General features: G+C 43.1%; 2 long non-coding RNA genes across 2 annotated transcripts in view; one reads left to right on the top strand and one right to left on the bottom strand.

Annotated features, from left to right (window-relative positions):
• LOC132539768 (uncharacterized) overlaps positions 1–27,860 on the bottom strand; it is a 56,350-nt gene that overhangs the window by 5,494 nt on the left and 22,996 nt on the right. The window lies entirely within an intron of this gene.
• LOC132539767 (uncharacterized) overlaps positions 1–27,860 on the top strand; it is a 35,568-nt gene that overhangs the window by 1,730 nt on the left and 5,978 nt on the right. The window contains exon 2 of the long non-coding RNA XR_009551067.1: positions 27,020–27,233. This is a non-coding gene — a long non-coding RNA (uncharacterized LOC132539767). The remainder of the gene's footprint in view (positions 1–27,019; positions 27,234–27,860) is intronic.

Below are 27,860 nucleotides of genomic sequence, written 5' to 3'. Positions count from 1 at the left end.
AAAAAGCACAGAAAGGTAGGTCACTTGAGTTCAGCCTAGATCTGTGATGCCTTTCTATACCTCAGTTGTATCTGTCAGATGAACTTAGTTTCTCTCAAGGAACCATCTTGAGGATTCAGTGAGTGACTATATCTGACAAAACCTGACAGCCCTGCAATATCCTTTTTTCTTCTTTTGCCATTATAATGCCTCCTGATTTTTGAGTAGCATATGGCTTTTTAGAATAAAAACTGTACTTCCTGGTATTTCTTTCAGCTGTGTATAGTCATATCGCTGGTGAAAGGGATATAAACAGTTGCTATGTGGTCAGTAACTGTAAAGGCCAACTGGCATGTTCTTTTAGCTCTAATTTTTTTTTATCCATTCTTCCAATACACTGTCTAGAATATGAAATCTGGCATTCCAATTGTCCTTCTGGACATGAGGGTGAGGACAATATCCTGAAGACAGTGGGGCTGTGAGTTGGAAGGAGGTTGTGCCCCAAAAAACTTAATGAGCAAGGCCATCATTTCTGTCCTTAACTACCTACTTCATCCTTTTATGTAAACAACCATGTCTTTTAAATCACTGTTAAACATTTAAGCAACACACATATGTCAAAGACAACAAGTATTTTTGTTTCTGGGTGATTATAGTAGTCAGATGTCTGCTACTAAAAAGCTATGTAACAATCTCATAATCTCATAGTGTTGCTCATGGACATGTAGGTTCATTCTGATTTTCCTGTGTGAATGGAATCAAATTGCCAGTTAGGTTCAGTACATTTTCAAGTATCTCATTCTGGCACCAGAGCTCCTCTACAAATTCTTTGCAATGGATGGCAGAAATGCAAGGTAGTAAATCAAGCAATGGAAGTGTGTCAGCCCTTGCTCACACTGTCACTGCCATTAATTAGCATTTCTATATGTCAAGTAAGTCAAGTGGCTGAGTCCTAAGACAGTGGAGCATGGCCAGAACATTCTGGCCACCTCTACTAGGAGGCACTCAAGGTCATATGATGGGAAGAGTAAAGATTAGGAAACAGTAGGGTCAGCAGAATAGCAGAATTGGATAATGCACTGCTTTGCCCGGTATCCAATCCAGGTTTGAGCCTAACCCATGTTATATTGGGGTCTACCACCAACTATTTCCATCCCAGCCCCAGTTTTTGTGTGTTTTTTTTTCCACCAGTGTTATCTCTGAGGTTTGGTTCTGACACTGTGAATCCACTGCTCTCAACAGCCTTTTCTCTCCTCCCCCCCCCCCATTTTTGTATTTGATAGGACAGAGAGAAATTGGCATGGAGGGGAATAGGAAGTTAGACACCTGTAGACCTGCTTCACCATTCGTGAAACATTCCTCCTGCAGGTAGGGAGTGGGGACTCGAGGCTAGGTCCTTGCTCATTGCCTAGCTTCTCCCCTTCCCCCCTGGTTTAATTAAAGTGGAAATAATTGTTTTTCTTTAGAATTGAATATATATGTATATTTAATTCTTTACAAATAGAGCCTGCCAACTTTTCTTGTTATCTCTCCACTTTCCCACCTCTTACAGGTATGTCTCTGCACACTGAGTAAATGGGGCCAGGTTTATATTATCATTGCTAAATCTCTTAAGTATGGGAATGCTTAGTACACTTTTTGAGGCTAAATAAAGAACATCTCTTTATGCTTACTTATCATTCATTTGCACCTTTAGTAAACTTAGTGTTTAACTTTTCTCTGTCTCATTATAAAAAAAAAAAAATCACTAGCTTCAGTTTACCTAGTATGCATTGCTTGCCAGCATAAGTATAGGGGAGACCAGAGGCTGAGCTGCTACACGAGCCCCTCAGCAAGCAGTCTGGGTGGTCACCAGCCACACTCCTGCCTGAAGAGGGTGTTTGCACATACCCTTGAGGGCTTGAACCTTGCTTCACTGGCTGTCTGGTATGTAACACATGCTAGCTCCTCTCCACACAGAGCTCCTTCATTACTGTAACAGTTCTTGGAGGTAGTGGTACAGTAAGTCTCCACTTAAAATTATCAAGTTTCAGATGGGGGAGATAGCATAATGGTTATGCAAGCAGAGTCTCATGCCTGAGGCTCCAACGTCCCAGGTTCAATCCCCCATACCACCATAAGCCAGAGCTGAGCAGTGCTCTGGTGTTTCTCTCTCTCTCTCTCTGCATCTTTCTCAAAAATAAAATAATTTTTTAAAAAATTTCTTTAAAAAAAATTATCAAGTTTCTTATTTAAAAAAAAAATTGTTAGAGAGAGAGCACCAGAGCATCACGCTAGCACATGAGATGCTGGGGATGGAACTCAGGGTCTCATTCTTATAAGGCTGGCATTCTAGACTCCTAGGCTATGCAATAGTTTCTTTGAAAGTGCAGCTTTAAACAGAATGATGTAACAAAACCATCTTCACCGTAATTATCTTTTGATAACTAATTGTTATCAAAAAGAATTCCCATGGCAGATTTCTGGGTAGAAAAACATGATAAAATTTACAAATAAAAACCTAGAATACTTGTAAGAATATTTGTATTCCTTTTTTTTCCTTTAATTTTTTTTGCTTTTCCCCCCCTTTTGTTGCCCTTGTTGTTTTATTGTTGTTGTAGTATTATTACTGTTATTGTTATTGATGTCGTTGTTGTTGAATAAGACAGAAATGGAGAGAGGAGGGAAAGACAGAGAGTTGGAGAGAAAGATAGATACCTGCAGACCAGCTCCACCACCTGTGAAGTGACTCCCTTGCAGGTGGGAAGCCAGGGGCTCGAACTGGGATCCTTATGCCAGTCCTTGTGCTTTGCGCCACATGTGCTTAACCCACTGTGCTACCACCCTACCCCCTTTTTCTTTAATTTTTATGAGGATAAACCAGAGCACACAACACAGCTCTGGATTATGGCATCACCAGAGATTGAATATGGAACCTCTGAGGTTTCAGATGTGCAAATCCGCCTTTGTTCTGACATGTGCTAACTCCCCAGCCCCATCCATGCATTTCCTAGCCCACTTATTTCAGCTCGAAATCAAGGATGGCCTCAGCCTCTCCCAGCACATGTCAGGACCCAGCCCAGGAGAGGACATGCCCTGCCATCACAGGGCATTCATTCCAGTTGGACAGGTGAGACTAGCCAGTGAGTTCAACACCCACAATGCAGGAATCCTAAGCGTCAGGAGAAAAATCTGAGCAGAAAATAGGGAGTAGGTGCAAATCTCACACTAACAGAGACCTTGGCAGATAATCTTCCTCCCTCTCACTTCTCTCCCTCCCTCTCTCCCTTCCTTCCTTTTCCTCCTCCTTCTTTTACCAACAACAAAATGACATGGAAGGAAAGGATAATTCACAAGCCTATTGTATTTTTGCCCTACCACATCAGGTAGAGTGCCAGAAAGGGACACATCAGTGTGTGTGACCAGAGTTCAGTAAAGAGGCTTTTTTTTTTTTTGCATGTGAGCAGGCTTCAAGGAACTCTGCAAGGAATCAGCAGTCCTGTCCTTCCCACCCCTCTGTCCCACCTAGGTGCTAGCAACAGCCAGCAGTTCTTGTAACTAGCCAGGAAACAACAGCAGCTATAACTACCACTAGGAGGAAGGCAGCCAGGAAAATAAATACCATGCTCTCTTTTGCCACCTGCCAGGGTTCCCCAGCAGCTACATGCCACCAGAAAACAGAGGGCTAGAGAGCCAATGATACTATTCAGAGAGTTAGTATTCCCACTCAGAAGCAAGATAAGCATCAGAATGATCTGGTTAGAAGCATAGGAAAGGGAGTCGGGCTGTAGCGCAGCTGATTAAGCACAGGTGGCGCAAAGCGCAAGGACCACCATAAGGATGGCGGTTAGAGCCCTGCAGGGGAGTCACTTCACAAGCGATGAAGCAGGTCTGCAGGTGTCTGTCTTTCTCTCCCCCTCTCTGTCTTTCCCCTCCTCTCTCCATTTCTCTCTGTCCTATCTAACAATGATGACAACAATAATAACTACTACAACAATGAAAAACAACAAGGGCAACAAAAGGGAATAAATAAATAAAATAAATATTTAAAAAAATGGATCCTTCCCCAAATTAAGAATAATATTATATTGTAGTTATGTATTGTTTTGAATAATGTTCTCTTAGATGATCAAATATGACTATTAAAACTCCCATGAGAAAAGTGTGAATACTACTCCACCCTTCTGAATAATGAAACAGCCAATATCCTTAAGAGACCAAGTGACTTTTTCAAGGTCACAGAGACAGCAACCAACTGCCTGGGTCAACAATGACACCCTACTCAAAAGGCAGCTCCTGCTAGCTGGTTCTGTGAAGGCAGAGTGACACTGCTGCTCAGAACAGACCACCATGTATGCTGCCACCTTACTCTGTGACAGACTTTTGGCTGCTCTGTGCTATAGTACCGAACACTGTGACTATGTTTCCCCACGTTATAGCCCAGCTCTTTATTTTCAATAAAGAATATTTGAGCCACTTTCTCTAGTTCTTTTATTTTTTATTATTTTTATTTTGAGAGAGATGCAGAAAGAGAAAGACACTGAGAGAAACACCAGAGCCCTGCTTATTGTGGTGAGCGGGATTGAACCTGGGACTTTGGAGCCTCAGGCTTGAGAGTCTCTTTGCATAACCATTATGCTATCTACCCCCACCCCACTTTCTCTAGTTCTTTGTTTTAATATATTTTTTATTTTTTATATTTATTTTTCCTTTTTGTTGCCCTTGTTGTTTTTTTATATTTATTTATTTTCCCTTTTGTTCCCCTTGTTGTTTAACATTGTTGTGGTTATTGATGTCGTTGTTGGTGGATAGGACAGAGAGAAATGGAGAGAGGAGGGGAAGTCAGAGAGGGGGAAAGAAAGATAGACACCTTCAGACCTGCTTCCCCGCCTGTGAAGTGACTCCCCTGCGGTGGGGAGCCAGGGCTCGAGCTAGGATCCTTACACTGGTCCTTGTGCTTTGCGCCACGTCCTGCCCTTGTTGTTTTTTATTGTTGTAGTTATTGCTGCTACTGTTGTCATCATTGTTGGATAGGACAGAGAGAAATGGAGAGAGGAGGGGAAGACAGAGAGGGGGAGAGAAAGATAGACACCTGCAGACCTGCTTCACCACATGTGAAGCGATTCCCCTGTAGGTGGGGAGCCGGGGGCTCGAACCGGGATCCTTACGCGGGTCCTTGCACTTCGCACCATGTGCGCTTAACCCGCTGCGCTACTGCCCGACTCCCACTTTGTCTAGTTCTATGAAAGGCACGTGTAAGTGTTGGCATGAACCCATCTCTGCGTGATCTTCCCTAATATAGACCACTTCTCCCCAACTTCTGGTCCCCGGCCATGTGTCCACCCCACCAGCTTCGCTGGTGCTTTTTTCATGGCCTAGGAAAGCAAAGGGCACTTTCCCCAAGGTTTAGATCATGGGAGGTGACTTTTCACAATGAAAAACCCATCTCTGAAAGCACAGCATGCATTAGCATCTTCTCCTTTGCAGAGAGCTATTTTTGTCTTTTGTCTTGAGAGCCTGTGTTCCCAAATAGGGGAGCCAGATATAAGGAAAGCAAAACAAACAAACAAAAAAAGTCTCCAACTCAGAAAAAAAAAAGCAAATCATTGCCATTTCTTCATTAAAAGCAATTGCCTCGGCAGGAATGAAGAACAGAATGAATTGTTGAGCTGCCTTACAGCACAGCATCCTGCACTGTGATCTCTTTCTGTGGGTTGCCTCTCCATAAACTTCACAAAGCAGGGTTTGTTGCCATGGTTACTAGCTCATCACATGATAACTTGCACTACCTAGATGTGTATGAGAATGCTTGGATCTGCCTGTGATGGGGAAGCAAAGATATGCCCCTGCCCAGTTCGGGAGTTGCCCTACAACAGACCCACATGGCCTCATTAAGGTTCTTCATTTCTGATCTGCTCATCTTGCGTGAGGCGGGGGGGCTCAAGGTTACCCATTCTTTGGATACCAATATGTAATGAGATTAGCACAAGTTTTTCTGAAGGGCATCTTAATCTGATTCAGGATTCCCCCCCCCCCCCCACTCGCAGCTCCTTTCTTCTCTAGCCTCTGACACACACACACACACACACACACACAGTAACTAAATAGCTGAGCTGAGTTGGAAGGGGTGGAGTATGCAGCCTATACTGCTTGAATAAGCTCTTTTTTAAAATTTTAGGGTGGTGGTAGGGAATTTTGAAGTTGTGATACAATCAGGACACCGGTGCCTCAAGGGGAAGGAGAGGGGAGGCGGGAGTACGAACTTGCCCAGATTCTAAAGAGACCAGACAAGTCTGGGAGACCAGGAAAAGCCTTGAAGGGAGTGTGTGTGTGTGTGTGTGTGTGTGTGTGTGTGTGTGTGTGTGTGTGTGTGTTGGGGGGGGGGAGGTATAGCCACAGCTTAGAACCATGCTATGGGACCTTCTCTGTCCAACTCTGAGCATCAGCATTGCCTTCCAGGGAAGAGTAGGTGGGTGTAGACAGCTCTCTTCCCTGTCCCTCTCCCCCTCCTGCCCTGCAGAATTGAGCCTCCAGAAATGGTCTCTGTGCTTCCAGAAGGCAGTTTGTGAGTGGGTGTGTGCTCTTAGCCCCAGCTGCCAGCAAGAAGTGCATCTCTTCTCCCTGATTACCTACTTCTTGGGGTGCAGATTTCTTGTCAGTTCCATCAGTTCCTATTTTCCCCACTGCAACAACAAAGCCTGGATTTTTTAAAAATTTAATAATGATCAACAATTTTGTAGAATAAAAGAAGTATAATTCCACGAAATTCCCACCACCAGAGCTCCGTATCCCATCCCCTCCCCTGATAGCTTTCCTATTCTTTATCCCTCTAGGAGTATGGACCCAGAGGCATTATGGGGTGCAGAAGGTGGAAGGTCTGGCTTCTGTCATTGCTTCTCCTCTGGACATGGGTGTTGGCAGGTAGATCCACACCCCCAGCCTGTTTCTGTCTTTCCCTAGTGGGGCAGGGCTCTGGAGAGGTGGGGTTCCAGGGTACATTTTAACAGACAGTGAGCTGCCAAGGGCATACAAAGACCTCTGCTCTAGGCTACTAGGTGGCTTCAGGGTCCCTACCACAGAGAGCAAAGTCTATTCAGAAGAACTTGAGACAAGCAGCCTCAAGGTATCACAGAGCAAGGGCAAGGAGGTGTCAGAAATCACCAGGGATGAGGGGAAAAATGCACCATGGGTGTGAGACCTTGTCCAGTGATTTACAAAAATGATTAGACGTCTATCTGTTACCTCTTTAACAAGAATCCATTTTTATATATGTATTATAATGTATATCAAGAATGTCCAGATTTGATTGAGGCTTTGAAGGAAAATAATACCCAACCACCAGTGAGGTCTCAGTGGTAAAAAAAAAAAAAAAAAAAAAAAGCTTTTATCAGGTTCAAATCCTGCTACCATCAGAGAAACAAAGAGAACTCCATGAATGATAGAACCTCTCTCTCTCTCCCCCCTCCCCCCTTTCCTTCCCTCTCCCTCCCTTTCCCTACCCCATTCTCTCCCTTAATATCCAAGTCTGCTGCCAATCCTGTTCATATTTAAGGAGTAGGATAAAAATGTATGCCCTAAGAGGCTAGGTGGTGGTGCTTCTGCTTGAGTGTACATGGTACCATGCACAAGGACCAGAGTTCAAGTCCCTAATTTTCCCTCCCTCCCTCCCTCCCTCCCTCCCTTCCTTTTCTTCCTCCCTTGCCTTTCTTTCTCCTTCCTTCCTTCCTTCCTTCCTCCCTCCCTCTCTCCCTTCTTCCTTCCTACCTACCTTCCTTCTTTCCTTCCTCCCTCCCTTCTTCCTTCCTACATAGCTTCTTTCTTTCTTTCTTTCTTTCTTTCTTTCCTTCTTTCGACAGAGAAGTAGAAAGGCAGAGAGCAAAGGGAGAGGAGGGGAGGGTTATGAGGTACCATAGCACCAAAGCTTCCTTCAATGCAGTGAGGGCCAGGTTTGAGCCAGGATGGTACAAATGGCAAAGAATCACACTAAGTGAGCTATTCTGCTGGCACTGATTTCACTTTTTTCACTGGTTCAGGGAAATGTTGGACCCAAGGGGAAACCTTCATGAGTGGTGAAGCAGTACTATAGGTCTCTCTCTCTCTCTTTCTCCCTCTCTCTCTCTCCACCCTATCTCCCCTACCTATTTCAATCTCTCTGTCCCATCAAATAAAAATAAATTAATAAAAATTTAAAAACTAAAGACCCACTTATCTCCCAAACCCTCTCTTGTTTTGTTCCTTTTGTTTTATTAAGTAGACAAGATAGAAGTCTCCAGCCCCTCCTACTTGTAAAGATTTTCTTGGAAACAAAAGGAGGTAGATCACAGCACTGCTCTTATTTTTCTTGCACACCAAGCTTTGATAAAACCTTTCTTTCTTTGCAGAAGCTGATGCAGAAATAATTGGCTTTCTTGTGTATTAGGCAGTGGATCCATGCTCAGTTTCACTTTTTTTTTTTAATTAAAAAAAGGAGACATTAACAAAACCATAGCATAAGAAGGGTACAACTCCACTCATCCGTATCCCATCCACACTCTGTATCCCATCCCCTCCCCTGATAGCTTTCCTATTCTTTGTCCCTCTGGGAGTATGGACCCAAGGTCATTGTGGGATGCAGAAGGTGGAAGGTCTGGCTTCTGTAATTGCTTCCCCACTGAACATGGGCATTGCTTCACTTTTTCTAATAAAAAAAAGTGGCAAAATTTGTGTGATGATTTGTCTCTCCTTTGCTCTGAACCACACAGCTATGAGGGACCATAATGATTCTTTACTAATTACCTTCTCCCTTATCTTTGTCCACCAGGATTAATGCAGGTTACTGACAGGCGCAGGACTTTAGTTCTTCCTCCCTCCCTTTTCTTCCTCCCTCACCTTTCTTCCTTCCTTCCTTCCTTCCTTCCTTCCTTCCTTCCTTCCTTCCTTCCTTCCTTCCTTCCTTCCATGCAGTGAGGGCCAGGTTTGACCCAGCATGGTACAGACGGCAAAGCAACACACTATGTGAGCTATTTTGCTGCCACTGATGCAAGATTTTCACTTTTTTTCACTGGTGCAGGGAAATGATGGACCCAAGGCTGAGATGAAGTGTTGAGTTGCCCAAACCTTCCTACAGCCACAGTGGGAAAACTTGTCTGAGAATGCAATCTACATCTGGAGGAGAAGGGAACCATGCTGAGAGAGGACCAGATCCCCAAGATATCATACAGGTTCCTATATTAAGTCGTATCTGAACACAGCTATTTTAGACCAGATGAATGGGATCATCCTCTAGAATGAAGAGAGTAGGTAGGTGGAAAGAGCCTGGCCCTGGATGGCTTCCTGGAGCAAAGTTACCAGGTAAACTGTTTATGTGAAATAATAAACAAACATCCTTGTTTAAAAAAATTTTTTTAAATAATCTTTATTTATTTATTGGGTAGAGACAGCCAGAAATTGAGAGGGTAGGGGTAAATAGAAAGGGAGCGAGACAGAGACACCCGCAGCCCTGCTTTACCGCTCATGAAGCTTTCCCCTTGCAGGTGGGGACCAGGGGCTCTAAGCCGGGTCCTTGCTCAGTATAGCATGTGCGCTCAACCAGGTGTGCCACCACCCGGCCCCACGTCCTTTTGTGACTATTTTAAGTTTCCATACTTTAACAGCCATCCTATAATATAATTAGTTTGTATTGTCTCGTCTATTTTCTTTTTTTCTCTTTTAGACCGGGGCAGAGAGAGCAAAAGATATCACAACCCTGAAACTTCTTTCAGTGCAAGAGGGGATGGGCTTTATCTGGTCACACACAGGGCAGAGCAGCACTCCGTCCAAATGACCTATTTTGCTGCTGTATTTTGCTGAAGATTTTTTAAAATTATTATTATTGTTTTATTGGGAGAGAAGGGAGAAGGAAAGAAAATCAGAGTGCCACTCTGGTACATATGATGTTGGGGGTGAGCTCAGGGCCTCATGCTTGAGAGTCCAACACTGTATCCAGTGACAACTCCCAGGCCACTATCTCATTTTTTTTGTTTTTTAATAACCTTGTTTAATCACTCAAGATAGCAAGACTTTGAACCCAAAGTGCCTGATCCCTAAGCCTGTGCTCCAGCCCTCACTTCCGCACTCTCTGCCCGTGCATCCTCAAGGCTAACTTTTTCTTTCTCCTGAGAAAAGTCACAGCACCGTACACCGAGCTCTCATGACTTCTCTGTACTGAAATGCTCTCTCGTATTGTGCAGTTGTTCTCTGACACTTGGTACTTCCACTAATGTTGAACATAAAATGAATAGTAATTTGTCTTATCTACTTCAATCTGGCTAAGTGAGGACTCAGTGAGATGTTTGGAAAGACATCCTGTAAGCTACTGATGTGAGCCAATACATATTCTTTTATTGTACTTAGTCCTCTAATTAGGAAACTTCCTATACTTAGGGCTGGAGTATGGCCTTTTCCATACCTGTATTCTGATGCTATATTTTGGTGCTCTCTTCCATGAGAGCCCTCCCAGTCACATCATTCTTATAACTGCAGGGCATTTTAGATGTAGTCACATCTGCCATGTTGTTCCCTCAGGCTACTGCTAGTTCCAGCAAGAGTTGGGACATTCTCGGAGTGCCTGTTCAGCCATGTTGTGCCCTCAGGGCATTGTCTATATCCCTGCGATATTTGGAGTGCTTTGGTTACTCCTCCCCCCTCCCATTCTCATGAGAGTTATTATCCTATCCTGGAGTGCTATGGTTACTCCTCCCCCTTCCTATTCTCACGAAAGCTGCTCCTATAAAAGACTTTCTTCACTTGCCAGCGCTTCACTACTGTGGTGTTCAGACTCAGGAAAGGTTACTGCGTGAGGCGGCCATTTTTGCTACCTCCATGTGGCCCAACCTGCTTCTCTAGCACCCAACTCTGAGGTGCCAGCGCAAATAAAGATTTGTGTTTCCTCTTCGCTCCAGACCCCTCCTCTCTCTCTTCTCCGCAGCCCGCGCACAACAACACTCAGGCACACATCCTGATGTCCCTCCATCCTCACCTATATAACATTTCCACTAAAAATTCAGTTGTTAGTGGTCCTCCTAATAATTGGGCACTGTGAGCGCCATTCACCAGATACCCCAAAATTTTCCCTTCATACCTCTGCATACATTCTTCTCACTAGGTCAAGTTCTCTCTGTATGTATGTATGTAAGTAACTCTAAAGAAATTAAAATGAGGCCACTTCTCTCATGTGAAGAAGAAGCAAGATAGCAAGTCTATGAAGTAGGAATCAGGCTCTCTTTAGATAACCAGTGTCTTGATCTTGGAATTCATAACCTCCAGCAATGCTTATTGTTTTAACTACTCAGTCTATAGTACTTTTATTTTACCATATAGAATAAACCAAGACTGTGATTAAGAGTGTATTTATTTAACATAAAAAATAATCTTTGCTTTTTAATTTTAAATGAAGTATAAAGTTTTACGTGGAGAGACAAAGCAAGCAGAGTAATGTAACTTAAGTCATATAAAATGTAGTTATTGACATATGTGGAATCTAGAGATCTGACACACATGAACTTGAAAGAAAAAAAAACAGGGGCCAGGTGGTAGCACACCAGGATAAGTGCACACGGTGCGAAGCTCAAAGACCAGCGTTAATCCCGCTCTCCACCTTCAGAGGGGTCACTTCACAAGCGGTAAAGCAGGTCTGCAGGTGTATCTTTCTCTCTACCTCTCTGTCTACACTCCTCTCTTGATTTCTCTCTGTCCTGTCCAACAACAGCAATAACAACAACAACAAAATGGAAAAAAAAAATAGTCACAGGAGCAGTGGATTTGTAGTGCAGACACCGAGCCCCTCAACAATATCCCTGGAGGCAAAAAAAAAAAAAAAGCAAGCAAACTGTTTCTAAGACTTGTGAAAACTATGGTGGTTATCTTCGGGAGGTGGCAGGGTGGATATTCAGAATTTTGGTGGTGGGTGTGGTGTCTAACTATACACTATACACTATAATCTTATAATCCTGGAATTTACTATTTTTTAATTTCTTTATTGGGGAATTAATGTTTTACATTCAACAGTAAATACAATAGTTTGTACATGCATAACATTTCCCAGTTTTCCATATAACAACACAACCCCCACTAGGTCCTCTGTCATCCTTCTTGGACCTGTATTCTCCCCACCCACCCACCCCAGAGTCTTTTACTTTGGTGCAATACACCAATTCCATTTCAGGTTCTACTTGTGTTTTCTTTTCTGATCTTGTTTTTCAACTTTGGCCTGAGAGTAAGATCATCCCATATTCATCCTTCTGTTTCTGACTTATTTCACTCAACATGAATTTTTCAAGGTCCATCCAAGATAGGCTGAAAATGGTGAAGTCACCATTTTTTTGCAGCTGAGTAGTATTCCATTGTGTATATATACCACAACTTGCTCAGCCACTCATCTGTTGTTGGACACCTGGGTTGCTTCCAGGTTTTGGCTATTACAAATTGTGCTGCCAAGAACATATGTGTACACAGATCTTTTTGGATGGGTGTGTTGGGTTCCTTAGGATATATCTCCAGGAGAGGAATTGCAGGATCATAGAGTAGGTCCATTTCTAGCCTTCTGAGAGTTCTCCAGACCGTTCTCCACAGAGGCTGGACCAATTGACATTCCCACCAGCAGTGTAGGAGGGTTCCTTTGACCCCACAACCTCTCTGACATTTGCTGCTGTTACCTATTCTGTGTATGACACTCTTGCAGGAGTGAAGTGGTATCTCATTGTTGTCTTTATTTGCATTTCTCTGACAATCAGAGACTTGGAGCATTTTTTCATGTGTTTCTCGGCCTTTTGGATCTCTTCTGTGGTGAATATTCTGTCCATGTCCTCCCCCCCCCATTTTTGGATGGGGTTATTTGTTGTTTTGTTGTTGAGATTTGCAAGTTCTTTATATATTGTGTCTATTAGGTTCTTGTCTGATGTATGGCATGTAAAGATCTTCTCCCATTCTGTGAGGGGTCTCTTGGTTTGGGTAGTAGTTTCTTTAGCTATGCAGAAGCTTTTTAATTTGATGTAGTCCCATAGGTTTATGCTTGTCTTAGTCTTCTTTGTAATTGGATTTGTTTCATTGAAGATGTCTCTAAAATTTATGCAGAAAAGAGTTTTGCCAATATTTTCCTCTAAGTGTCTGATAGTTTGTGGTCTAACATCCAAGTCCTTGATCCACTTGGAATTTACTTTTGTATTTGGTGAAATATAGTGGTCCAGTTTCATTCTTCTGGCCATTTTTTCTAACACCATTTGTTGAAGAGACTCTGCTTTCCCCATTTAATAGGCTGGGCACCTTTGTCAAAGATTAGATGTCCATAGGTGTGGGGGCTTACTTCTGGGCTCTCAATTCTATTCCACTGGTCAGTGTGTCTGTTCATGTTACAGTACCAAGCAGTTTTGATGACAATAATACAATTTGAGATCTGGGAGTGTGATGCCTCCGGTTCTGTTCTTTCTTCTCAAGATTGTTTTGGCAATTCTAGGTCTTTTCTGGTTCCAGGAAATTTATTATTAATCACAAATAAAAATGAATTTTAAAATGTAGTTATTGATATTGTTGTTTTGCCATTGTTTCTCCATAATCTGTGGAAACCTCCTGACTGAATTTGCCAAGGACTTTCTTTTTTTTAAAAAAATATTTTATTTATTCCCTTTTTGTTGCCCTTGTTTTTTTATTGTTGTAGTTATTGTTGTTGTTATTGATGTAGTCGTTATTGGATAGGACAGAGAGACATGGAGAGAGGAGGGGAAGACAGAGAGGGAGAGAGAAAGACAGACACCTGCAGACCTGCTTCAGCACTTGTGAAGCGACTCCCCTGCAGATGGGGAGCTGGGGGCTCAAACCGCCATCCTTATGGTGGTACTTGCACTTTGCGCCACCTGCACTTAACCCGCTGTGCTACCGCCCGGCTCGCCACCAAAGACTTTCTTAAAACAGGGTGCCTATGTATCTGGGGCTCAGTGGGTAGATCATCTACTTTGCAAGCCTGACCCTCTGTACTTTTTCTTCAGCACCTCTTATGATTGAATAGTGCTGTATCCTGCCTCTCTCCCTCTCATTTTAAATAAAAAATCTTTCAAAGTAAGTCCTCTCAGGATGTTGGTACACCTAGTTGAGAGCACAAGTTATCATGCACAAGTACACAGGTTCAAGTCCCTGATCCCCACCTGCAGGGAGAACTTTTCATGAGTGGTGAAGCAGTGCTACAGGTGTCTCTATTTCTTTCTCTTCTTTTCTATCTTCCTTTCCCCTCTCAATTTCTCTTTCCTTCTCTCTATCCAATAACAAATAAATAGGTAAAAATAAATTCTTTTAAGACCAAGTGTGAAAACTTCAGGCAAGCTCTAAGCAAGTTTGGTTTGTGCCTTAGGCCCCAGATCCAATATGGGTCTCTTGAGATAAGTTAGTAGTAGCAGGTGCAAGGGTAGAACTGAACTCCAATGCTCCCTCAGGGCAACCAGATACTCCAACATCATCCTGTGGTCTCACTAGTGAGAAACCTTTTGTGTGTGTTACTCCAGAAGGCAAGGAAGCCTCTCACAAGTATCTTATTTATCGATTAGGCAAATAGACAGGACTATCCTGCCTTGGTAACAGAAAGGTTCTGACTCTCAGAGATAAGATTTTCTGTAGTCAAAGTCTGACCTTGTGGTTTCACTGTGTGTGTGTCTGTGTGTGTGTGAGGGTGGGGGAGAGAGAGAAGGCATATGTTCAAGCAAGTGAGGTGAACAGCACTAACATACACACTGTAAGCCTATGACTCTTGTAGATGTTGATAAATGATGATTCTATGTATTCATATTTTCAAGTCTGGCCTTAAATGGCAACATAAGCAGAAAGGTGCCAAGAAGAGTGGTGAAACAAGGGCTTAATTACAGGGACCTTTGTCCAACTAACACGCCAGTCATCTGCGCAGCTGAATGATTCAGCAGTAATCCTGCCAGTTTCCCAAGAAAGCCCGTATCTGGGATGATGTAATGTCTCTCCACCCAGTACCGATGTCCCTCTATACCCGGCGTCACACTTTCACCATCCTCTCTCGAGAACCACACTTCCATCTGTGAAATCTTCAGTCGCCATCTGCCCAGTGACAGATATGTATTTTCTTATTTGGATGGTGTTTCAGTGCACAATGTCGCTAGTCTAGCCCTTCACATTTAACTACTCTGTGGAAAAACCAAGACAGTAGAAGAGCCCAGCCTCTGGACAGTTATCCGTCAGCAGATCATGTCACCGAGTGCACCCAGTAGTGCAGATTGGATATTTGGTCTCTGTCCCCCACGAATACTTATATTTGAAGCAAAGTGACTGGTTTATCACCAGAAATGGAGGTGACAGTCTAGGTATTGCCGAGAACAGGAGACAGGCGCCCTGGTGCTGGGTCAATACATCTACATGGCTGGCAGATACTTCGGTTAGTTTTCTTCAAATCCATTTCTTCTCAGTCAGACAAGTACTCAGGAAAGCAAGTGAGGTTAATAGTATTTTATTTATTTATTTTTCCTTTGTCAACACAGGGATTCCTCCACTCCTGGATGACTTTTAGATAGAGTTAGATGAGAAAAGAGAAAGTGACCACAGCACAGAAGCTTCCTCCAGTGCACTGACTCGAAGCTGGGTCTTGCACATGGCAAAACAGCACATTATCCAAGTAAGCTATTCTGCTCGCCCAATAACATTCTTTTTCTCCTCCACCTCTTTGTCCTCCTCCTCCTTCCTCTTCCCCCTTCCCTATTTCATCTCTCCTTTTATTTTTATTTATTTTTATTATTTATTTACTTATTCCTTTTTGTTGCCCTTTTTTTTTATTATTGTGGTTATTATTGATGTCGTTGTTGGATAGGACAGAGAGAAATGGAGAGAGGAGGGGAAGACAGAGAGGGCCAGAGAAAGACAGACACCTGCAGACCTGCCTCACCGCTTGTGAAGCAACTCCCCTGCTGGTGGGGAGCCGGGGGCTCAAACCAAGATCCTTATGGTGGTCCTTGCGCTTTGAGCCACCTGCGCTTAACCCGCTGCGCTGCCGCTGAACTCCCTTTAAAAAAAAAATTTTGTTTATTTATTTACTTATTTATTCCCTTCTGTTGCCCTTCTTTTTGTGTTGTAGTTATTATTGTTGTCATCGTTGTTGGATAGGACAGAGAGAAATGGAGAGAGGAGGGGAAGACAGCGAGGGCGAGAGAAAGACACCTGCAGACCTGCTTCACCGCCTGTGAAGCGACTCCCCTGCAGGTGGGGAGCCAGGGGCTTGAACCAGGATCCCTCCGCCAGTCCTTGCGCTTTGCAGCCACCTGCGCTTAACCCTCTGCTGCACTACCGCCCGACTCCCCCAACTCCCTATTTTTATTCTATTATTTTACAAAATTACATGCCATGTGGTCCGGGAGGTGGCGCAGTGGATAAAGCACTGGATTGTCAACCATGAGGTCCTGAGTTCAATCCTCAGTACACATGTACGAGAGTGATGTCTGGTTCTTTCTCTCTCTGCCCATTTTTCTCATAAATAAATAAATTCTGTAAAAAAAATTACATGTCAACAGGGGTTTAAATCCACACCATTCCCACCACCAGAATTCTGAATCTTCAGTCTCCCTACTGCAATCCACCACACCTCTCCCTTTAAAAAATGTGCCAGGGATCAAAATCAGGGCTTCATGCACGTGAAATGTATGTTCTACACTGAGCCAAACCCCTGACCTCCTGACAATATTATGTCCAGTTAATTTCAAAGAGGAGGAAAGCTACTGAGGACCTGATGGATGTCTTAGGGAAGATTTATTTTCTGATAAAAAGAGATCCCAATAATAAGTGACTTTTTGTTGTTTGCTTAAATGGTCCTTTTCCCTGCAGCCAATGCCTTGCAAACTTGAGGTGAAGTAATCTGTAAAGAAGACAGAGAAAGCAAAAGTTTATGTCCTTGCTACTGTTAGTTGCTGATAAATAAACCTAGAACTGCCACCCTCTCCATTACATAAGATGATAAATCTTTCATAATTTTAACTGGTTGGATCTGGGCTTTTCGTTATTTGGAAACTGAAAGCGCGTATTACAACATGAGGCAGAAACTTTTTTTTTCAAACATAAACCAAGCTGAGAACTATGTTCATATATAATGCATTCTAAAATCTTATATTTAATTTTTTTTAAATCCAGGTCATAGCCTACTAAAGTTTCTTCTTCTTCTAGCGTTTGCCCTTCTTCCGTAGCCAGTCAACAGCATCAGGTTGAGCCTGATGTCAAGTTTCGAGACCTCCTTTGAATCTGGAGAGGTGGCAGTCGTTGACTATGTGGGTCATGGTCTGTCTGTAGCCGCAGGGGCAGTTCGGGTCGTCTCTGGCTCCCCAGCGATGGAACATAGCGGCGCACCGGCCATGGCCTGTTCGATAGCGATTGAGGAGGGCCCAATCATAACGTGCTAGGTCAAAGCCGGGTTGACGCTTGCAGGGGTCTGTGATGAGGTGTTTGTTCTTTACCTCAGCTGACTGCCAACTCTGTTTCCAAGAGTCTGGAACAGAGAAGTTCAGTGTAGGCGTAGGGGACCAGATTGGGTGACGCGACGTCAAGCGTTGGACAGGGTGGGCGAAGATATCCGCGTATTTTGGCAGGTCCGGTCGAGCGTAGACATGGGAAATTAACTTAGATGATGCCGCAAAAGTGATCTCTGATGTCATTGATGGGTCATGACCCACATTTTTTTCTTTATTGGGGAATTAATGTTTTACATTCAACAGTAAATACAATAGTTTGTACATGCATAACATTTCTCAGTTTTCTATATAACAATACAGCCCCCACTAGGTCCTCCGTCATCCTTTTTTTTGGACTGTATTCTCCCCCATGACCCACATTTTTGAAAGCACTGAAACTCTCATATATTATAGGAATGTAGTGCGTATCATACAGATATACTAATGAGTGCTGTCATAGAAAAGAATGATTGAGTTTGGGGAAACACTAATGATTTTATGGAAAGGCTGGACCTTGAAAAAAAAAAACACTGCATTTTCTGCAAGAGGGTGAGGTATTGGGACAAGGGGTAGTAAAGAACAAAAGGAACAAAGCATCTAAGATTTTAGAAGTTCTGATAACTCCAACACCAGTGATTAAGCTCAGGCATGGGGGCGTTAAGTTTGCTTTGATGAGCAGTGAGAAGAAAAGTCAGATTTCTGGTAGCTAGTGTGCAGCCTGAGTGACAGATGGAGACCATGTAAAGGCCTTTGAGGATGACTGGGTCTAAGGAAATATCAAGTGGTAGCAGGTTCAGGCTGGTTTGAGCTTGTGTTATATCAGAAGTACAAACTAGTGGTCTGGAAGGTGGTGCAGTGGGAAAGTGTTGGATTCTCAAATATGAGGTTCTGAGTTCAATATCTGTTAGTACATGAACCAGAGTAATATTTCTGGTTCTCTTTCTCTCAAGACCCTTTGATACTGAGTGCCAATATTTCATTCCAGTATTTTCTGTTCTACAGATCAAAGTCTAGGGTAAAGAAGAAGCTCCTAAAAATAAATAAATTTGGGAGCCAGGCGGTAGTGCAGCGGCTTAAGCGCACGTGGTGCAAAGTGCAAGGACCCGCCTAAGGATCCCGGTTCGAGCCCCCGGCTCCCCACCTGCAGGGGAGTTGCTTCACAGGCGGTGAAGCAGGTCTGCAAGTGTCTATCTTTCTCTCCCCCTCTCTGTCTTCCCCTCCTCTCTCCATTTCTCTCTGTCCTATCCAACAACAATGACATCAATAACAACAACAACAATAACTTCAACAATAAACAAGGGCAACAAAAGGGAAAAATAAATAAATATTTAAAAAATTAAAAATAAATAAATAATAAATTCAGAGGGCTGGCAAAATAGCTCATTTGGATAGTGCATTACTTTGCCATGTATGCAACTCAGGTTCAAGCCTGGCCCCCCAGTTCATTGGCGTGGTCTCTTTCACTATCTCCCTCCCTCTCAGCCTTCTGTGTCAAGAAGAAGAGGAAGAAGAGGTGGAGGAGAAGGAGGACCTTGTGTTTAATCTTGAAGCACTAACCATGCTGAATTGTGATTCTTTGGGGGTATGAAATGCCTTTTGTAGTCTATCCTTTAAGAGACCAAGTACTGGGAGTAGGGCAGTAGCACAGCAGGTTAAGCGCAGGTGGCGCAAAGCACAAGGACCGGCATGAGGATCCCGGTTTGAGCCCTGACTCCCCACCTGCAGGGGAGTCGCTTCACAGGCAGTGAAGCAGGTCTGCAGGTGTCTATCTTTCTCTCCCCCTCTCTTTCTTCCCCACCTCTCTCCATTTCTCTCTGTCCTATCCAACAACTACGACAACAATAATAACTACAACAATAAAACAACAAGGGCAACAAGAGGGAATAAATAAATAAAATAAATTAAAAAAAAAAAGAGACCAAGTACTAGGTTTTGTTTTGTTTTGTTTTTTTCTATCAGCATCACATTATCCAGTACATGATTTATATTTATTGGACAAATATTTTTTAATTTTTCTTTTTTATATATTATTTATTTTCTGTCAAAACAGAAAAAAATGAGAAGGAATAGGGAGCTAGGGAGGGAAGGGGAGAGAAAGAGAAAGAGATACAGAGAGAACCGGCAACACTGCTTCACTGCTCATGAAGCTTCCCCTCTGCAGATGGGGACAGGGGACTTGAACCTGGGTCCTTGAGTATCGTAATATATGTACTCAACCAGGTGTGCTGCCACCTGACCCCTGGATGATTCTATTAGTTGGGTGGGTGAAGTTGTGATAAGTGAGTTTCTGATTTCCAAAGAATTTTCTTGTTACTTGCAAATATCACCTTTGTTTGCTTTCTACAAAAATATAGATTCAGGGTACTCAAAATAGTCAAAGCTCACAATTCCTTAAGAAACTAATACAATTGGAAAAATCAACTGCCTGACTTTGCAAAAACATTTAGAGTAATTTTGAGTTCTATAAGACTGATCTTAAGTCAGTGACAGAGCAGACTCTGTCCTAAAATGGAACATCAGGTTTATAACGACAAAGAAGGGCATCAGACATCTTGTTTCTCTCTCTTTTCGTTATTTTAACATTTATTTCCAATATTAAAAAATTAAGATTATAGTCACACTTAGACATGTGTGTATACAACACATTGTACCCACCACCAAAATGCCTGAGCCATCCCATTAAATGGAGCTCTGTACCTATAACCCCGCCCCCCCCAAAGTGCCCTTGTTCCTCTAACAAGTGGCGTTATTTTCAGTCTAGGAGTCAGTTTAGGATGATGATTTTTCTAAGTTTGCTTGTCTCAGTTATCTATATTCCACATGTAAGTGAAACCATACTGAGAGAAAGACACCTGCAGACCTGCTTCACCTCCTGTGAAGCGACTCCCCTGCAGGTGGGGAGCAGGGGCTTGAACCGGGATCCTTACGCCAGTCCTTGCGCTTTGCGCCACGTGCGCTTAACCCGCTGCGCTACCGCTTGGTCCCCACCTTACTTCTTTAGCACCAAAGAAGCAAAGGTAACACAGATGAATGGCATTGCATCTCTGAGGCAACGCCTGTTCTGTCTCTTTGCCGCCTGGTTGGAATTACAGGCTCTGAGTCTCTGAAGTGGCTTGTCTTTGTTCCCCTCTCTTGTCTTGCACACACAGATGCCTGCTCCTGTATGTTGAACTCTAGATCTCACTCTAGGATTTTTTTTCTTCTGAGCTTTATATTCTGAGATCCGATTCTTGCGTGAAGCCACAGCATACTTTTTGGTGTTCTCTGAAAGTGTTGTGTTTTTCCAGCTGTTCCAACAAACTTCTATTGGCAGGGGCAGCCTTGCTCATGACTTTCCACAATGTTTGAGGCTATTGGCATACTTTCCACCCACGGGATCCACACTGACCCCTCCACACTTATTTATTTATTTGCCTCCAGGGTTATTGCTGGGTCTCGGTGCCTGCACTACAAATCCACTACTCCTGGAGGCCATTTTTCCTATTTTCTTGCCCTTGTTGTTGTTATTGTTGTCATTGTTGCTGTTGTTGTTGGATAAGACAGAGAGAAATTGAGAGATGAAGGGAAGACATAAAGGGAAAGAGAAAGATAGACACCTGCAGACCTGCTTCACCTGCCCGTGAAGTGACCCCTTTGCAGGTAGGGAGCTGGAGCTTGAACCGGGATCCTTATGTAGGTCTTTGCACTTTGCATCCGACCCCCTTGCCCCCCATCATTTTTAATGCAACTACTCCCCCCTTAGTTGGTTTCACTTCTGAGCATAGTTTTTTTTTTTTTTGGAGGAGGTGCTGCTACTATTTATTTATTTATTTATTTATTTATTTATAAAAAGGAAACACTGACAAAACCATAGGATAAGAGAGGTACAACTCCACACAATTCCCACCACCAGAACTCTGTATCCCATCCTCTCCCTTGATAGCTTTCCTATTTAACCCTCTGGGAGTATGGATACAAGGTCACTGTGGGATGCAGAGGGTGGAAGGTCTGGCTTCTGTGATTGCTTCCCTGTTGAACATGGGCATTGACTGGTCGGTCCAAACTCCCAGCCTGTCTCTCTCTTTCCCTAGTGGGGTGGGATTCTGGGGAATGAGCATAGTTTTTAAAAAAGAAAGAAAGATAAAAAGAGAGAGAGGAGGGAGTCGGGCTATAGCGCAGCGGGTTAAGCGCAGGTGGCGCAAAGCACAAGGACCGGCATAAGGATCCCGGTTCGAACCCCGGCTCCCCACCTGCAGGGGAGTCACTTCACAGGCGGTGAAGCAGGTCTGCAGGTGTCTATCTTTCTCTCCTCCTCTCTGTCTTCCCCTCCTCTCTCCATTTCTCTCTGTCCTATCCAACAACAACGACAACAATAATAACTACAACAATAAAACAACAAGGGCAACAAAAGGGAATAAATGAATAAAATAAATATTTAAAAAAAAGAGAGAGAGAGGAGAGAGAGAAAAGGAAAGGAAAGGAAAGGAAAGAAGCTGTGTGTGTCACTCTAAGCTGGGAGTAGCACTGGAAAGTACTCCCCAGGCCCAGCCAGAGTTAATTTCCTCTATTCTTGAATTTCATATAAATAGGGTCACACAGTATTCTTTTTGGGAGAGGTTTCTTTTGATCAACAAGTGGTCTGGGAGAGTCATCAGTGTTGTGTTAAGATTCCTCAGTAGTTTAACATCCCTCTTTCCATGGCATTACTGACCTCAAATGAAAGGAACCAGCTATTCCAACAATAAAATGAGTTATTCAAAAGTCAGCAGCAGAAGAGAAGGCTGACTGGACCATGTATTCAATATGAGACCCACATGCATGTCCCCTAAGACTAACATCCCTAGATAAAAGGTATTAGCAAGGGACTGACCTGTAATAGAAATCCTAGCCTGACACCTGTAGTGTGCCACTGTTGGGCCCCGTCTTGACCCCATTTAAACAGGGTTTCTGTATATCACTGTTCATAGCTTGAAGAGACAATCTGTTGGCTCCCTTACTGGCTGACATCTGAGTTACTATCCACATTTTATGTTGTGTATCATGCTGTTATGCACACTCTTGTGTTAGGCACTGTTGAGACACATTCACTCACTTCTCTTCTAAACAGATGGGAGTAGAAATGCCAGGCCTTGTATGTATATTCTTTTTTTTTTCTTTCCCCAAAACCCTGTATATTCTTTTTTAATATTAAATCTCTCTCTCCTTTTTTTTTTTTTTGCTTGCACCATGAAGCCACTGCTCCTGGAGGCCATTCCCCCACCCCCTTTTGTTGCCCTTGTTGTTGTAGCCTTGTGGTTATTGATGTCGTTCGTTGTTGGATAGGACAGAGAGAAATGGAGAGAGGAGGGGAAGACAGACAGGTGGAGAGAAAGACACCTGCATACCTGCTTCACTGCCTGTGAAGCGACTCCCCTGCAGATGGGGAGCCGGGGGCTCGAACTGGGATCCTTATGCCGGTCCTTGAGCTTTGCGCCATATGCGCATAACCCACTGCACTACTGCCTGGTCCTCCCTTGTATGTATATTCTTCACCTTATTAGAAACACCAAATAACTTTCCCAAGTGCTTGCTTTCATATATGCTTGCTCCTCACTGCAATTGTAAGTGATCACCAGCCAGCTCACAATTACTTGTTGATCATCTACTGTGTGCCAGCCACTGCCCTCTGGGATGAGATGGAGTTATATGTAGATAGACAAAGACTACTTCATTAAGAAATTTTACCCAGAGAGACAGTCAATAAGGCAACAATGAACTAAGAAGGTTATTTCAGGTGCCCACATGTGCTGTGAAAAAAATAAGAGTAACATAGATATCAAGCTCAAGCAAAGATTATTAAGATATAGAGTCCTAGGAGTATTCCTAAAATAGACTTTCTTTTCTTTTTTTAAAGATTTTATTTATTTGGGAGTCAACGGTAGTGCAGCGGGTTAAATACAGGCAGTGCAAAGCGCAAGGACCAGCATAAGGATCCCGGTTCAAGCCCCCAGCTCCCCACCTGCAGGGGAGTCACTTCACGGGTGGTGAAGCAGGTCTGCAGGTGTCTGTCTTTCTCTCCCCCTGTCTGTCTTCCCCTCCTTTCTCCATTTCTCTCTGTTCTATCCAATACGAACAATAATAACTACAACAATAAAATAACAAGGGCAACAAAAGGGAATAAATAAATACTTTTAAAAGATTTTATTTATTTCTTAATGAGAAATATAGGAGGAGAGAAAGAAGGAACCAGACATCACTCCGGTGCATGTGCTGCCAGGGATTGAACTCAGGACCTCATGCTTGAAAGTACGATGTTTTATCCACTGCGCCACCTTCTGGACCACCTAAAATAGACTTTCTAGCTTCCTTCTACCCTAAAGTCCCTACATTCACTTGCTTTATTACTTTATGGTTCCTGTTTATTAAATATTTTATCCTCTTTCTTACTTACTGTATTTAAGCCACCCAGTTCCAGATGCTACTATGATTCTGTCCTGACTTCCCTGGGCAGATGATGTCACCAAGACTTCCTGGAACCTCACCTTGCCAGAGCCCTACCTCACTAGGGAAAGGAAGAAACAGGCTGCGGGTATAGATCGACCTGCCAATATCCATGTCTAATGGAGAAGCAATTACAGAAGCCAGACCTCCCACCTTCTGTCTCCCAAAAAGAATTTTTGGCCTCAGTAGGATAAACAGGAAAGTTTGCAATAGAGGGAATGGAACACAGAACTCTGGTGGTGGGAACAATATGAAATTATATTCCTATTATCTTGTAAATCAATATTGAATAACTAATAAAAAATTAAGAGTCACATAGGTGGGGCATTCACCTAGTAGAGTACATGCCTTTTCATGAGCAAAGTCACGGTTGGCCTGGCACATGGGAACACCGCGTGGAACCCTGCATAGCACCAGGGAAGCTTCACGGAGTCGTGCTGTGGTACCCTTTCTTTCCCTTTCTAATTTACAAATCATCCCAGGATCTGCTTGGTGTTATTGTCATGCATGTATGAAGACCTGAGTTCAGGGGGCAGGTGGTGGTGCTGGTTGAGCTCACATGTTATAGTGCACAAGGACCCAGGTTCAAGCCCTCAGCCCCCACCCGCAGGGGGGAAAGCTTCACGAGTGGTGAAGCAGGGCTGCAGGTTGTCTCTGTCTCTCTCCCTCTCTATCACCCCCTTCCCTCTCGAGTTCTGGCTATCTCTATCCAATATATAAATAAAGACAATAATAAAACTTCTTTTAAAAAAAGACCTGAGTTCATTTCCAAGATCTACATTAAAAAGAAAAAAAAAAGGGAGTCAGGCGGTAGCGCAGCAGGTTAAGCACATGCGGCACAAAGCACAAAGACTGGTTAGGGTCCGGTTCAAGCCCCCGACTCCCCACCTGCAGGAGAGTTGCTTCACAGGCAGTGAAGCAAGTCTGCAGGTGTCTCTCTGTCTCTCTTCCTCTCTATCTCCCCCTTCTCTCTCAATTTCTCTCTGTCTCTATCCAATAACAACAACAAAAACTAGATTTAATTACAACAAAAAAGCAGAGTAAAATGATAAAGCACTGCCAAGATGGTTGCTGCTTTGGTATTCTGAGTAAGGGCTATTTGAAAAGCTGGAAATGCCTAGAACCACACCTCTCCAGAGCCCTACCCCACTAGGGAAAGACAGAAACAGGCTGGGGGTATGGATCGACCTGCCAATACCCATGTTCAGTGGAGAAGCAATTATAGAAGCCAGACCTCCCACCTTCTGTATCCTATAAAGAATTTGGTCCAACCTCCCAGGGAGAGATAATGAATATGGAAGCTTCCAAGAGAGGGAATGGGACGTGAAACTCTGATATTGGAAACTGTATGGAATCGTGCCCGTTATCTTATAATCTTGTTAATCATTATTAAATCACTGACACAGATTTCTAAAAAAGAAAAAGTTAAATCTGGGTTAAGACCTTGAAAGAGTGTGGCCTTAAGGAATGTGGGGAAGGATTCGAAGAAGCAGAAAGATGATGTAGTAGCCCAGGAGAGGGAAAAACCACTGTGATTTTGGAGAAAGAAGAAATGTATATGATGCTGGTAGAGCCATTCATTCATTCATTCATTCATTCAACAACTCAATATATAGACTGAAATTGTGGGGTGTGCCAGGCCCTTTTCTAGGAACTGGAGATCTGGGAAAAATAAATGAACAAACTGTTATCACAAGGCAAAGAAAGCTAAGATTAGGTTAAGTAAGTGGTGTGCACCACTGGAAGGAATTTGTATTTTATCCTGAAGCAGTGGACAACCATAGAAACAGAAGAAACCCTAAAGTGATCTAATTTACAAGGACAGAACAATGGTGGAATAGGGAGATCATTAATTAGAAGCTCATGTAGTGATCCAGACCAGGCACCCTAGACTGGGGCCACAGCTGTGGTCATGGAAATAGTGAGAATGTTCAGCATTCATGTCACATTTTGAAAACTGAATCAGTACCATGCAGTGCAAGAATGGTGATGGGGTGAGTGAAAAGAGAAATGCAACTCAAATTTTATGTTTTGAGCCTAAACAACGGCATCGTGGGTGGTAACGCATAACGAAATCAGGTGACTAGGAGAGGAAGGAGTTTCATGAAGGAAAACAAGAACTCCATGTTGCTCCACTTGAGATGCAAATATACATTTTCCAGTGGAAATGTTCAAGAGGCTAAGAGTTCAGGAGTTCAGGGAAGAGAGTTAGCCTGAAGGTCCAACTCTGAAAATCAGTGTTTAATGTGCTTTTAAATCAATTAAGACTTGAATTGCCCAGGAGGAGAGAAGAAGACTGAAAAGAGACCAAAAAGAATGAAAGGCATTAATGGAGTCTTGGAATCCACTGAGAACTGGAAGCTCCATTTTTACAGATGAGACTGAGACTGAGATATGCTAAGCAAATTGTTCAAGATTACACAATCTGACAAAACAGGTCCTATTTTTAGCATTTTCTTATTTAACCACCTCACTTTAGTGCCTACGTGTCTCAGCTCTGACACTTAGATGCTACATGATCCCAGGCAAATAACTTAACTTCTTGGTGCCTCAGTTTCCTTATCTGTAAAGTAGGGATAGCAATAATCATATGCAGCAGGCAGTATGAATGGAAAAACAAAGAAATAGCATTAAGACAATGCTTAGTGCAGCTCTGAAGAATAGGCAAATTTAGATTCTAGGTGAATTATTAAAGACTCAAACTGAGGACATAAGCTGAGATAAGCCTTGAAACCAGAAATAACCTTCAGATTGCTCAGCAGAGAACTGTTCCAAGGTCTGAGTCCGGAAACAGAGATTTTATTCATTACATACATATGCAGGAAGGTTACAGTAAATATATTTTAGGAATTTTGTAAAGCAGAGTATGCCAAAGACTTTATTTCTTATTTGGGTGTTGTCTATATACTGAGTGTAGCAAGCTAACTCATAATTTCTTTTTCTTCTATCCAGCCATTTTTTTTTTCTGTCTAGTCCATTTGGTCAGGGAACTGAGCCTCTTGTGTCAACAGTTGGTTGTTCTTTGTGCATCTATTGAGATTAATGGTTGGCATGACCGTAGTTTGTTTGTTATTCCTCTTAGGAAAGACTAGACCAAAAGTGAGGACTGGGCTGAGAATGATGAATCTTTGGGTTTGGCCTTGTTACAGGATCAAACCAGCTGCATCTTGAACAAATGGCCATGAAAGATGGAGGTTTCAGCCTGACTTATTTGACTATTCACCATCTCTTTAATAACACACCAGGTGGAACCAAACACACCCATCCAAAAAGATCTGTGTATACCTATGTTGATAGCAGTACAATTCATAACAGCTAAAACCTGGAAGCAAGCCGGGTGTCCAACAACAGATGAGTGGCTGAGTAAGTTGTGTTATATATTCACAGTGGAATACTACTTAGCTATTAAAATGGTGAGCTCACTTTCCTCACCTCATCTTGGACGGAGCTTGAAAGAATCATGCTAAGTGAGGTAAGTCAGAAACAGAAGGATGAATATGAGATGATCCCACTCATAGACAGAAATTGAAAAATAAGAACAGAAGGGAAAACACAAAGCAGAACTTGGACTGGATTTGGTGTATTGTACCAAAGTAAAGGACTCAGGAGTGGCGGGGGGAGGGGTGGAGTAGTGTTCAGGTCCTGGAACCTGATGGCAGAGGAGGACCTAGATGGGAAGTTACAGAGTGTTATGCAGAAAACTGAGAAATGTTACACATGTACCAACTACAGTATTTTACCATTGACTGTAAAGCATTAGTCCTCCAATAAAGAAAAATAAAGAAAGAAAAAAAATAGGGGGTGTCAGGTGGTGGTGCAGAGGGTTAAGCACACATGGCGCAAAGTGCAAGGACAGGCATAAGGATCCCAGTTCAAGCCCCGGATCCCCACCTGCAGGGGAGTCGTGCATAAGCAGTGAAGCAGGTCTGCAGGTATCTGTCTTCCTCTCCCCCTCTGTCTTCCCCTCCTCTCTCCATTTCTCTCTGTCCT

This window comes from Erinaceus europaeus, chromosome 8 (genome assembly GCF_950295315.1).
Source record: "Erinaceus europaeus chromosome 8, mEriEur2.1, whole genome shotgun sequence".
NCBI classification, from domain to species: domain Eukaryota; kingdom Metazoa; phylum Chordata; class Mammalia; order Eulipotyphla; family Erinaceidae; genus Erinaceus; species Erinaceus europaeus.
This window is presented reverse-complemented; position numbering and strand designations above follow the sequence as displayed.